Source organism: Heliangelus exortis, chromosome 3 (assembly GCF_036169615.1).
Source record: "Heliangelus exortis chromosome 3, bHelExo1.hap1, whole genome shotgun sequence".
Lineage (NCBI taxonomy): Eukaryota > Metazoa > Chordata > Aves > Apodiformes > Trochilidae > Heliangelus > Heliangelus exortis.
The window spans coordinates 85191062-85203694 of NC_092424.1; the positions used below are offsets into that span (position 1 = coordinate 85191062).

A 12633-nucleotide genomic window follows, 5' to 3' on the forward strand; every position below is an offset into this window, starting at 1 on the left:
GCTTAATGAACCAGGCAGCTGTAGCCTATTGGTATCCCCATAATAACAAAACTGTCATTTTGGCCCTTAAAAAAGAAGAAGATTAAAGAGGTTGATGGGATGTCACCATGAGTTGCTATGATGATAAATGCAAAACAGGTTTGTTCACTGATGGCTCTAAGAAAAGCATTGGCTTCACTGTAATGATGTGGTCAAAATTTTAAAACCCCAGTAGAACAATCACCATAGGAATGAACAAAACCCAAGCTTTCAGTAAACTCAAATAAAGAATGTGGCTTTGGTCTTAGTCCAGGGGTGAAAAATGCTTCGTGTTTTTTTTTATGGGAGGCCTCTATTAGCTGACACTGATCATAAACCACTTGTTGACAGTGCCAAAAGGGTCCTGGCAAACCATTCTGCTGCCACTAAGAATAGAGTTTGTTTTTTCAGCTACAAATGCATGATTTGAAGATTGAACACTAAGTGGGAAAAGAATTAGTGGTTGCAGATACATTCAGAGCATTTTGACAGTGCAAGGGATCTAAGGCAAGAGGCATGCTCTGTACTGTGAATGTGATTAAATTATCTGGTTTCAGGTGTAAATGAGCACTATTATCCCTGGCATTGTTATTAGGAACAAGACACTACAAAAAATCACCCTGGGGAAATAGTATAGTATATTTCTAGACCCCATTGTAAGGCTTTCAGTACTGTTGAAATTTTATTTGAAAGCACCAAAATCATGATTGCCTAGGTATCACAGAAAAAAAAATTGTTTTAAAGGATAGGTATAGGGATGATTTACAGAATCAAAACCCTAGGAGTAGGATAAGGCTTAAATGTTGACCTGAACACAAAGGCTGTTTGGCTTTCAAGAAGTAAAAAGAATACATTGAGTACATTGTCTGAAAGAACCAATGATAGTGATATAGGAAGACTTGGTCCACTGAGGAATTTCAGGTAGAGATATTTGTGTATAAGGAAGGTTTTTTTATAGTTTTGCTACCTTTCTTGTGATTACAACATTAGACAATAACCATGCTTACATGACTGATCACATACATTAATTTTTGTGTAATACAGTATTTTGTGGCCTGATGACAGCCAGCATGAGTTTGCATTGAAATTTGAATTTAAAAATATAATGAACTCGTTCAAATTACCTCTAGCCTAGGTAATTTTGTCAGTAACTTATTGACATGCATCTGTATTTAATAAGGACATTTTTTTTTCCTTGTGGAAAACTGAAACAAGATACCTGCATTGCTGTGCACTGATATCAGGCACAGAAGTTTTTGGAAGCAAGGGAAAAAACAACATAAAGTTTCATATGTCTTGGGATGCAATCCCTTCAAATGGCATTGCAACGTAGTAAGGACTAGCTCTAGCCTTTGATGAGGTTGTTACTCAGGATTGGGAAATATGATAAAGAAACAGATAAAGCATCTCAATTTACTATATTGTATCCTTTAGAACCGAGCAGCTTCTCTGGACTTCTCTCTAGGGCTGTTTCCCACAGGATTCTTTGATGAAGGTCACTGAACAGGCCAAGGTTCGCTCTCCTGTAGTCAAGAGCTGTGACCCTGCTCATTGCCTACCTCTTTTTTCCTCAGGAATCTGAATTTCACCATCTTATGTTGCATGCTCAGAGGCTTCATGGAGACAGATCTAAACCTCTCCTCTGCTATGAGACACTGATCTCCTTCTGGAGCTACAGATTTGCACATGGGACTTCTGATGCCAGAAGTCACCATCTTCCAGGAACTAGACGATCTTTATGGTCCCTTCCAAACCAAACCACTCTATGATGAACTTAACAATTAAAGCTTTGTTCAGTCTGAGCACTTCAGTCCCCACAAATGGATCAATTTCTAGTTTAAAAATGTTTTGCTGGACAATTTTTGTTTCCTAAATCAGAATTTAAAAATACAAACTATCCTATGTAATTTCATGTAATGCAGATTCCAATTCCCACACAAGTCTCACAGTCAATAGCATTGGAAATCTGTGAGGGAATTAATGATAATGAGAAAAACCTCCTCAGGGGTTTAATTTTAAGAGCGTGCTGTAAACAAGGAATGAGACCACATGCTGAACAATGCATAATAAGAATTTAATAATTTGCTATCCTTTAAGCAAAATGCCATCCATCCTTTCAGTAAATGAGGATGACATCTTAAGAACGAAGTAGCATTTGTTCAGGTAATTAGAGACTCTATCGTAGCAGAGGCCATATGCATAAACAAGAGAAAACTAAGATAAAGTTAAAGAGCAAACTTTAATTAAGTTTACTGAGGTTAATTAAGGGAAATCTTAAGGGGGTCCTTTGAGTAGGCTGCTAGGATGTATGAGGGAGTCATCAAGAAAACAGAAAGAGTCGGGTTGAGAGAGAAGGAACCTAAATTACAGCAAGAGAGAATCAGAATAGATGGAAAGTGAAACTTTACACTGTAAGCAGAGTCCAGCAGCAGAGCAGGATTCCTTAGGACTGGATGTTTTCAGAACCCACCTGAATAAAAACTTGAGCAATGTGGTCACACCCCTTAGCTGACCCTGCTTTGGACAGGAGGTTGGACTGGTGACCCCCTGGGGTCTCTTCCCACCTGGATAATCCCATGACTCAGTGAATTTGCTGTTTTTTGGGGTTTGATTTGTTTGTTGTTGTTGTTTGTTTGTTTGTTTGTTGTTGTTGTTGCTGTTGGTTTTTGGGGTTTTGTTTGTTTGTTTTTCATTAGATTGTCTGTCTTTGTAGCCTTAATATTCTTAATGTATCATTTTTATGCATTGTCATGGAAAGCTTGAAAAGGTGGCTGGTTGTGCTTTCTTCTGCAGCTTCACTGCTTTCAGTGGAAAGCCTGCACAGCCCAAAGGCTATCTGAAGTAAATTGATCACACCAATTTCTAAGTTGTTTTTTTTCCAGATCTTGTTTAGCAATTTAAAATAAAAGTTCATACTAACCCTTTCAACTATGGATTGCTGGGCATTGGCTTGTTCCACTGAGGTCTCCAAAGATATCACACAGAGCTACCAAAATGGATTATTTTATTTCCAGCCTCTGCCTTTAAATTTGAATGTGCAACTGTATTAACTGTGGAGGAATTTAGGACCAGGATAATTACTGTGTCAACACTCTGGTTTTATAAATATATATAAATTTAGGATAGTCCAGTGATCTTAAGACATGAGACATCACAATACTTCCCTGGCCCCGTGGTTGGGTACCATTCTCTACCTTCATTAATAATGAAAGCTCTAAAAGGATCTGGGAAAATAAATTGCTCCAGATGATACTTTTGTTTATAGGAGAATAAAATTGACCAGCTCCTCTTTCCTTTTTTTATTGAGCAAGAGTCTTGGGGGAGGAGGGAGAAGAGGGTCAAGACCTGTGTGTTTCCCAGAGAAGAGGAATTGGGAGAGATTTTCAGAGATCATCTGGGGAGGTTTTACTTCCTTAGAGTAAAAGGGAGTGCAGAGCTCTCAGAGCTTGCTAGGTAGATTTTCTGCTAGTGACTAATAATCGATATAACTCAGATTTCAGTCCATCTGGATCTAAATAATAAATTCAGTCCTGATATACTGAAAAGCTGTAAGTGGGTTGGTTTGTTTGCTTTAAGAACCAAACACACAAAATCAGAAAAAACGAAAAAGGATTGTTCCCCAGTCAAACAAAGGCTCAAGAACCAGAGCTTTTCAGGATTTTTCAGGAGTATGCAGGATACTAGAGATGCAAATTAAGTTCCATTTTCTGCTTGTGGAAACTGAAACCTGCCCTCTTACTTTCCTGTAAAACAAGGTGCCCTTACGCACACCCTGTGACTTAAAGATTGTATATATATATTTTTTTTTTTTTTTCCAATGGAATGTAAGAATATCAATAGAGATTCGAGAGAAAGCTCAACTTAGTGTTGTCCTGCCAGGAGGAAGAGTGGGGTGCTCTGCTAGGCTACAGGGAATGCAGGAGAGGAGAGAGTTGAGCAGGTCATAGCTTGGCTGAGAAATCTGATCCCTAAACCTGTGGAGAAGAGGCAAAATTGCCACATCATATTTTATGAAGCTAAGACCATATTTCTTTTGCTTTTATTTCAAATACCTCAATAGTTTTGTTTGTGCCAAGTGGGAACATTCTGTGTTAGAACGTCTTTTTTTTTGATCCTGCCAAAATAAGAACTCAGAATTTGGTTGGTGCCAATGACGTTTTTATTTCTCATTTCCTGGCTTACAGCAGAACTAAAAAAAAATATTAATCAGTAATTCGTACAGAGGTCTGCTTCAGGTTTGCAAGGGTTATTCAGTTTAGAGCTGGAGCTAGAGAGCTCCTTCCATCCCTGGAACAAATAGGCACAACTCCTGTTGGCTTTAAAATTTATCCTGGTAACTTTCCAGGGCTGTGTTGGAGCCATGGAATAGAAAATAAATGTAACTGAAGAAGAGCTAATAGAAGTTTTAGACACCCATTAAATAATGTACCTTTAATGGTCCAGACACAATAAACCCAGAGATTCTAAAATTAACACGGGTTCTTTTCGTCCTTGCCTTACTTGCCTTGTAGTCCTGTCTCATATTACTGATAAATCCTGGAAATACAGGTGCTGTTCCTTGTGCATGTATCCTTCACAGCTCAGTTCTAAGGATACATGCTGTACCTTGTGCTGTGTCAGGATCTACTGTGCCTCCCTCTCATCTATTCATTTCTTTCACTCTTTAATGTGCAGGTTCCTCTCCTATTGCCATGGGGATATCCATTCAGTCAGAAAACTGTTTATGTCATTGCAGCCACTTACATGGTAACAGTAGGCTCGGGTTCATTCCAGCTTTTACTCCTGGTGAGGACAAAAACAAATCCTTCTTCTTAGAACGTGTCTTGATTTCCAAGTTGCCCATTAGATTTGGTTTGCTTCCACCAGAATACAGTAATGATTCTTGGAAAAAAAAAAAAAAGTCTTTTTCAGTATCGTAAATCTGAAAAAGAAAGATATATTCTTGCTTTTCCACTTTGGTTCTTTTCAGATGTGTACCAGGTTTTAAAAAGTCTCTTCAGATCTCCATTGCTACCAGACGTGAGCCCTTGCCAGACCAATCAGACTTAGAGTGAAATAAGGTTTCCTGTCATGCTAAGGTTCAGCTGTCTTCTTACCCCTCAGTGCTGTAAACACGCAGCTCCTGGCACTGGAACACAAACAGAACTGTAATCTATGTACTTCAATTTTCCACATGTCTGGCCAAGAAAGGTATCTCTCCATGACATCATTTCATCTCATCTATTTCCCTGTCTCCTCAGCCTCACAAGGCTTTTATCCTCCTTTTTATTTCTTCTGCATCCACTTCCCTTGCATCTCTTTGAATCATTTTGGTCACTCTATGTAGCCCAGCAGTGACTCATGGAAACTCCTGTAGACTCCTCGCCTATTTATTCTACCAGCCATATCCTGTTATTTGTCTGTCTCACAACTATTCCTGTTCCTTAGACACTTTTTGCTTGACTTTACAAACGTTGCTTTTCTTGCTCAGGATTTTCATTCTTGAACGTTTAGCCCCAGTCTTGCTTCGGTGCCTTTCTGGTCTCTAATTTTCCATGCTCCTCTGACTAAAAGAACCCTTTGGCAGCTCAGCAGAATGCACCCATCCCACCTTCTTATTTCTGCACTGGAAACTGAATTGGCCTCTTCTTACATCAGCTCTGAGTTGTTAGCTCTCTTCTCTTGCTCTGGGGAGCCCAGCCTGGCAGAGGTGAAAGGACTGCTTTTTTTAACCCTATCTCTTTACCCACAGTCACACACTCACAGGATGCTGGATTTAGTCCACCCTGCATGTGAGTTTCTTTATCTGTGCATCTTTCCTATCAAAAAAATTTAAGTATTACCCACTGAGTCCCCATTACAAATGAGTGATTTTTTCTCCTCCCTCTGTAAAGAAACGACAGAAGTAAAGGAGTAAAGAATGAAAAGACAGGAAAAGAGAAGACAATGGTTCTTTTATGTGTGTTCTTCCTTTTCTCCTAGTATTTCCTATTTTTTTTCTTGATGTTCCTTAACTAAAATACCAGTTGCATAGATCAGAGGTAAAAAAGCACATTTTTTTTGCACTCTTCTCTCCTTGAGGATCCTGAGACTGCCATCAGAGATGGCATCCATAGGATCAAAGGCCCTAACGTTATGTCTCGGTACCATTGCTGTTAACAGCTTTGCTACTAATGTTTTAAAATTTATAAATCATATTTTGTTCAAATATCATTTTTTTCTTATTCTAATGGTCTTAGCAGATACTTTCTTACTGTGTTGTCACCTGTGCTTTTCAAAATACCTCAGACCTCTGTTCCTTGTGATGTAATTTTCTTCAGTCCCTATATTGCCATTCTACTGCACAAATACTTCAGGTTTTAAAATATCAAAGATTTCTAGCCTCTTCCTATAGCAACTATGTTTGCAAGTCTTGGAGCAGGGCTCCAAAGAAACAGGGAACTTTGTTCTTCCTTTACCTCAGAAGCCAGCTTCAAAATATTTGTGCTCCTCCAGGAACTTCAGCATCAAGTGGGTTTTAGAGTACAGCCACTACTCAGTTGTCATAGCCTCCCCTTCCAGCCCTCCTGCAAAAACAATCCCCCTAAAAAACAGCTCTTCTGTAAAAAAGAAATTTTATTGTCAGGGGTCACTTGTATCTTTAAGCTCTGACAGCAAAGTTGCCCCAAAAGAAAACATTTATTTATGGGTAGAACACGTCACTAGGGGCAATGTAGGAATCTTCAAAGAAATCTTAGGCTTTCAGTATTAGCTACCTCACTAGCACTGAGTCTCCTTGGTAAAAAAAGTCCAAGATCTTCTCATCTGTTAAGTTTTAAACTCAGTCACAATCATTTTAATGCCCAAGAACTCCTGTCCTACAAGCCCAGTGTTAAATGCTCAGCTGTAAAGACAAAGAAAGCTGCTGGTCTCATGCAGGATACCCTAGGCTGACAGTTTTCAGAATTTCCCTGTGGGGATTGTAATGATGTCAAAATCTATGCTACTGAAAATTCGGACAGCAAGACATGGAAGACACATTTGTTTTGGGTGGTTATATAGTATTTTTATACATTGATGAAAGTTTTATTTTTCAGCAGCAAGACTGCAGTAGTCTCATTACAAAATTGAAGGACCAAAAGAATTTCTGGTGTAAAGGTCAGTGACTTTGAAGTTAGATGCTAGTAGACTTTGCATAAACTTTTCAGGAGTTTCTTAATGTGTTTGAGTCCAAAAATCACATTTTCTAAAAATGCAGTTTGACTTTTTAGGTAGGACTCACATAGTCTTATTCCTACCAAAGCTGCTGTTTAAATAAGGTTGTGTATTAGAATGTCAGTCTGTGAATTTTGGAAGGTGGGAAGGAAAAGCTAAGCAATGACTGGAACTCAGGCCACCTAATATTGTCATTCCTTTTTATTCATACTACTTACAGTAGGCTCCTACGCTACAGACAGGCAGCACCACTCTTCTTCTTAAAAGCTATAATCAGTTGGACACTATTATTTATACCTGTAGCTTCTCTATGTCTGGTAGATACAATGGACTTGTTCTGACCTTACTTTCACAGTCCTTTGTGAAAAAAACAAAATACAGGCATATTTTTCACACAATCTGCTCTTGCAGGGAGGATAGTGTGAACCAGAGTCTTTGTCAGATTCTTTTGCAGGACATTTCTTGACAATTCTATGTTTAAAGGATTAGGCTGCTGTCAACTCTTCACTTACAAGAATCTCCTATCCTCACCTGAAATATTTTCATCTCATAGATTTTTGAAGAAATAGCACTCAAGTACCTGTCTAAAACTTCCATTCATGAATTCTTGTTCTGGCTGGATTCACCCCTTGGGATACCAAGCTAAACCAAGTTTCTTATTTTTTCTTCACAGCAAACTCAAACCAAGTAATAAACACAATTCAGGAAGTCAGAGCCTTCAAAGAAACCTATTGCTCAAATGTCCATTTTCTCCACAAAAGGAGTAATATATGTCTTGAGATCTGTTCTTATTGACTTCATTGAAAAAAAAAATTGGCAAAATAGGACAGCAACAGTAAAATTCTACTTTTCAGAGAAATCCTCTGTCGAGTTAATAAAGGATGTATTTTCCAGAAAAAAACTTAATTGTTCATTTTAAAGACCAGCAGGACGTGTTATTTCCCTAAAAGGTTAACTCCTTCCCATAGTCTGCATTCAGCATAAGAAAATCTCAGACTATTCTGCTAATGATTTTGCACTTCAGACACCAAAACACGGTTTTGACCTCTGCCTGTTCGATAGCTGAGCTTGTGCAGGGAATGAAGGAAACAGCCTGCAAACAAAGATCCTTAAAGAAAACTCTTTAAAACTGGGAGAACCATCCTTCCCTAAGTCCCAACACAAAAAAAGAAGAATAAATAAATGATGGGCTTTCTGAGTTGCCAAAAGATGACTGTTCAGTGAACCCCAAGCAAAAATATAGGTCAAGTCTGAAAGTACAGGTCAATTTTAAAGCCTGAAGGTATTAATTTATATTACTGCAGATTCATGAGAAGTGCTACTGAAAACTGCCATTCCAGTAATACAAAATACTGCCACCTATTACAGTTTCTATATAAACAAATTAATTTTACACATACCATCCAAAAGTATAATGTACACTGTCACTACAAATGTCCCACAGATCTAAAGACCAAAAAAATCTGTGCTGTCTTCTATACACTCAAGTTTAGAATAATGAATATAAACTAATGAAAAGTCAAATAGGAGTTTTCCACAAACACACCTTAATGAGTGCAAGCAAAGAAAAAGAAATATACATCAAAGCAGTTATTTAAAAGGCATACACACCTCCACAAAAAAGAACAGTTACATGAGTTGACAGAACTGATCTTTTTTACATGATTTCATCATGGCAGCCATCAGATTCAAGATACAAGATGCATGTCTTCGATATTTCATCAGTAGATACTCATGCCTGAGAAATTTGGAAAATAAGTTGCATAACTAAGGGAAAAAACAAGCATATAAACATAGTAAAAATTTATTTCCTTCCAGCAATAATAGAACTGTTTGAATTCTCAGGCTGGTCTTTTAGTGTCACTGATTCAATCCTAACATTTAGACCAGAGCAGCTTGGTGCAAACACAGTGTTGTGACTTATTGTGCTGCCCATCATCTGCTGCCTGGCAGTGGGAGTGCATTAAGCACATGGCTGTACTCCTATCTCCCATTCTCTGGAGGCTGCCTGTCAGGGTAGACTTCAGAAAAGTGCATACAGAGCATAAAGGGGCATAAAAGTGCATAAAGGGGCAGCACTGGCTGGCTGTGAGGTGTCTGGGGGGGCTTCTGTTGCTATTTCCTTGGAAAGTGTCTCACCTTGGAGAAAGGTGAAATGCATCTTGAAGGGGACTGTACATTTATACCTAGGCATGCAATAATGCCTGTGGTGTCTCTGGTATGGGATGATTATCTCCTAGAAGGCTACTCACACAGGCATTGCTGCAGTTCTGTGGAGGTGGGGAATATGGCTTTTCAGTGAAGGCACGGTGAGAGTTATGCTTAGGAATAGAATTCTCTTCTTTCTTTCTTTTGCATTTTATTCACATTCTGAATTTAGGTCACGACTCTTGAGAAGATTAAAATTTGCTTTCCACAGCCTTTCTTACAATATTAACCATTTTTTCTTTTCTTTTTTCGTGCCTGGAAACTTCATGATTTTTACAGTTGCAGTTAAAACAGACTGCAGTTCCTGAAGAGAAATCATCCACTTTCTCCATCACCAGATGCACAAGACAGGATCCATCAGCTCTTGTTCTCTCTCTCCATTCTGGCCTACCAGATCCATCTTGCATTAAGAGCCAGTTCCTCTTGTGTCTCAGTAATATCCCTCCTCTCATGCTTCAGTAATATCCCTGAAATACTTACACAAGAAGTAGCAACATGACTTGTCCAACCTCATGACAACAGCCTTATCCCATGGGGACTCTTTCAAGCAGACCCCTGAGGAGGCCAAAATCTCCTCTCCTAAAATCCAGACTGATGCTTTTGGGTTTTTGCCCTGTTCCCTTCTCTCAGTATCCTAAACTCCACTATCTCATGGTCACTTCAACCCAGGCTGCCTTTGACCTTCACATCAAAAATACACTTTTCCTTGCTTCTAAACATGAGGTCCATCAGAGCATCTCCCCTTTAGAGGGTCCTCTACCACTTGTGTTCAGGTTGATCTCTCTCAACCAGTTTTATATGCCTACAAGGGAGATATCTACATATACACTAAGAACCCAAGAGCTGTATTGCAGTTAGAAATAAACAGGAACTGTTGGGGTGCTATTCATCCAATCTATTTTCAACTTCTATTTTATGCTAAACTTAACTTCAGTTAAAAGTGCCTGATTATCTCCATCAACTATGAACAGTGCAGAGGGGAACTAAGTCACAAGTAAACAACTGGCTTTTGGTTATATGGGTCTTATCTCCAAAGACTCTATCTACCTACTCCTTCTATTTTGTGGAAAAGTGAGTTTTTGTCTTTCAAAATGCTTTTTGCATTTTTTGAAACTAGCAAATGTCCCATACCCTCCCATTTACCATTTAGATTTCATATCTAGAGACATAAACTAAAAAGAAGAGATCAAAGAAATGTAATAAATTTGTGTCCCTCTAATGAAGAGCTAGGCACCAAAATCAGGATGTGCCATTCATATGAAAACATTAACATAGGTGACATACACAAGATTTCACAGACTGCCACATTATCTGTAATCAGATGTTCTGATATGCACAGCAAAATTAGCTCTAAATTTTCAACATGAAATGCCCGAGCCATATAATAGTTTTATGCATATATGCACATATAAATGTCAGTACAAATATACACTGATATATATTAGTGTGCTACAGCCCCCCAAAATTTTCATACACACATAATTATGAAAAGGAAACAATTTATGGTAAAGAAATAAAAAGCAAATGCCATTTCTTTTACTGTTTGGAGGAAGTATGCATTAAAAAATAAGTATGCAACTTTATATTATCAATCTAAAAATCCATGTCCAGCACAAATACAATAACTTACATTTTAAAACCAAAAAACATACACAGAAGCAAAATCATAAAAAATATGTGGTGTATAAAGACTAGGCAACAAAGGTATACTTTCGTCTCTTGAGAAAAGTCATGGAAGGCTTTAGAACAGTTGTTATGTAAAAAGAAAAAGAAGACTGATAAAGTACTTCTGACTAGATTAGATGCTTAGGCAAATAAGTGCATTTGGAAGAGATTTTCTGAAATAAAATTCTTCAGTTCTTCAATGAACTTCATGCTGAACACATTGCACTCCTTCATTAGCTAAACAAGAACTAGGCACAGAAAATGAAAAATGAGTTGTCTGTGGATGGAGACTACTCCCATCCCTTTGCTGAAAATTGACTATTTTCTGTCTCACTGGTGCTATTGCTTAATATGTGCCAAGAAGACACATCAAAGTATTCCTAAAGACAAAGCCTAAAGGGAATCTGAATTTTAGAACAGAATCATAGAATGAGACTGAAAAGAACTGAAAAGAGAGAGAGACTGAAAAGAACTTCTGGAAGTCATCTGGTCCAATCCCCCTGCTCAAACAGGGACATCTAAAGCAGATTGTTGAGGACAATGTCCAGATGATGTCCAGATGGCTTTTTGAATATCCCCAAGGATGGAAACTCCACACCTTGGCTGTGCTGCTTCATGTTTTCGACCTGTGATCAGGAGATGAATATAAAAGGTATTTTCAGTCATAGCACCTGAGAAAAGGAAATTGATAAGTGAAAAGTAGAACACATGACAAACCAAGATACTATAATCAGTAGCAGAGCTAGTATTAAAGCTGCCAAAGAATGTTTCTAGTAAGAAATGATTCCTCACTTACATGGAATGGTAAAGCAACAAAACAGTGAGCTTTGGCAGGAGGGGTTGCACTAGGTGATAGACTATGAAAGCCCAATGTGACCCTACACATCTGGTCCCATTTCTTGCAGTCACTGTATGATGATGCCAAATTTTTTACATACATCTGGTCACCACTACTGCACAGTGGAACTGAGTCTGGTGAGTCTCAAGGACAATCTGTGCAGCACTATGTACTTAAAGAGCAGAGAACAAATATTGAAGATTAAATCCCCTATATATTTGGATAGGTGGTTTATAAGAATAGAATGGTTTGGATCTGAGAGGACCATAAAGATCCCCTAGGTCCAGTTCCCAGTGATCTCACAACATGTCCCTGTTGCAGTGGGTCTGCCCTCAACCAGGGCAGGGACTTTGCACAGCCCAGAGCTCCAGTGTTTGACCCCAGAATAAAGATACAAGGAGAGCACCAGCACATAAATAAACCTCAGTCTCCCAGAAGGATGATTATCTGAACTAGGCACCACAAAAATCCTTCTGGACCTGCCAGTTTGGATGGGTTTTGAGACCTGCACCCCAGGACAAGGTATTATCTTCTTCACAAGATTCACACTGTTCCCAACCCTTCATGACTCTGCTGGGTTATTTCAGCAACCCTCTACATCCTGATTTCCAGCACTCATCCTTTACATGAGTGTACTGAGCCTGAGGCCAGTACTGATTTTGTTTCTAGTTTTGAACATCAGAAACAACACTTGGTGGAAGAGTTGGGACCTCTTCCAGTAGTTCATTGCC

The 12633-nt window shown here is 38.6% G+C and overlaps 1 long non-coding RNA gene across 2 annotated transcripts in view; it reads right to left on the reverse strand.

The window, feature by feature from the left end:
- LOC139795076 (uncharacterized) overlaps positions 1-5536 on the reverse strand; it is a 37806-nt gene extending 32270 nt beyond the window's left edge. The window contains exon 1 of one of the 2 annotated variants that reach the window (XR_011725372.1): positions 4762-5533. This is a non-coding gene — a long non-coding RNA (uncharacterized lncRNA). Of the gene's footprint in view, positions 1-4761 lie in introns of both variants that reach the window. The other variant, XR_011725373.1, reaches the window with a different exon arrangement.
- Positions 5537-12633: the final 7097 nt, after the last annotated feature.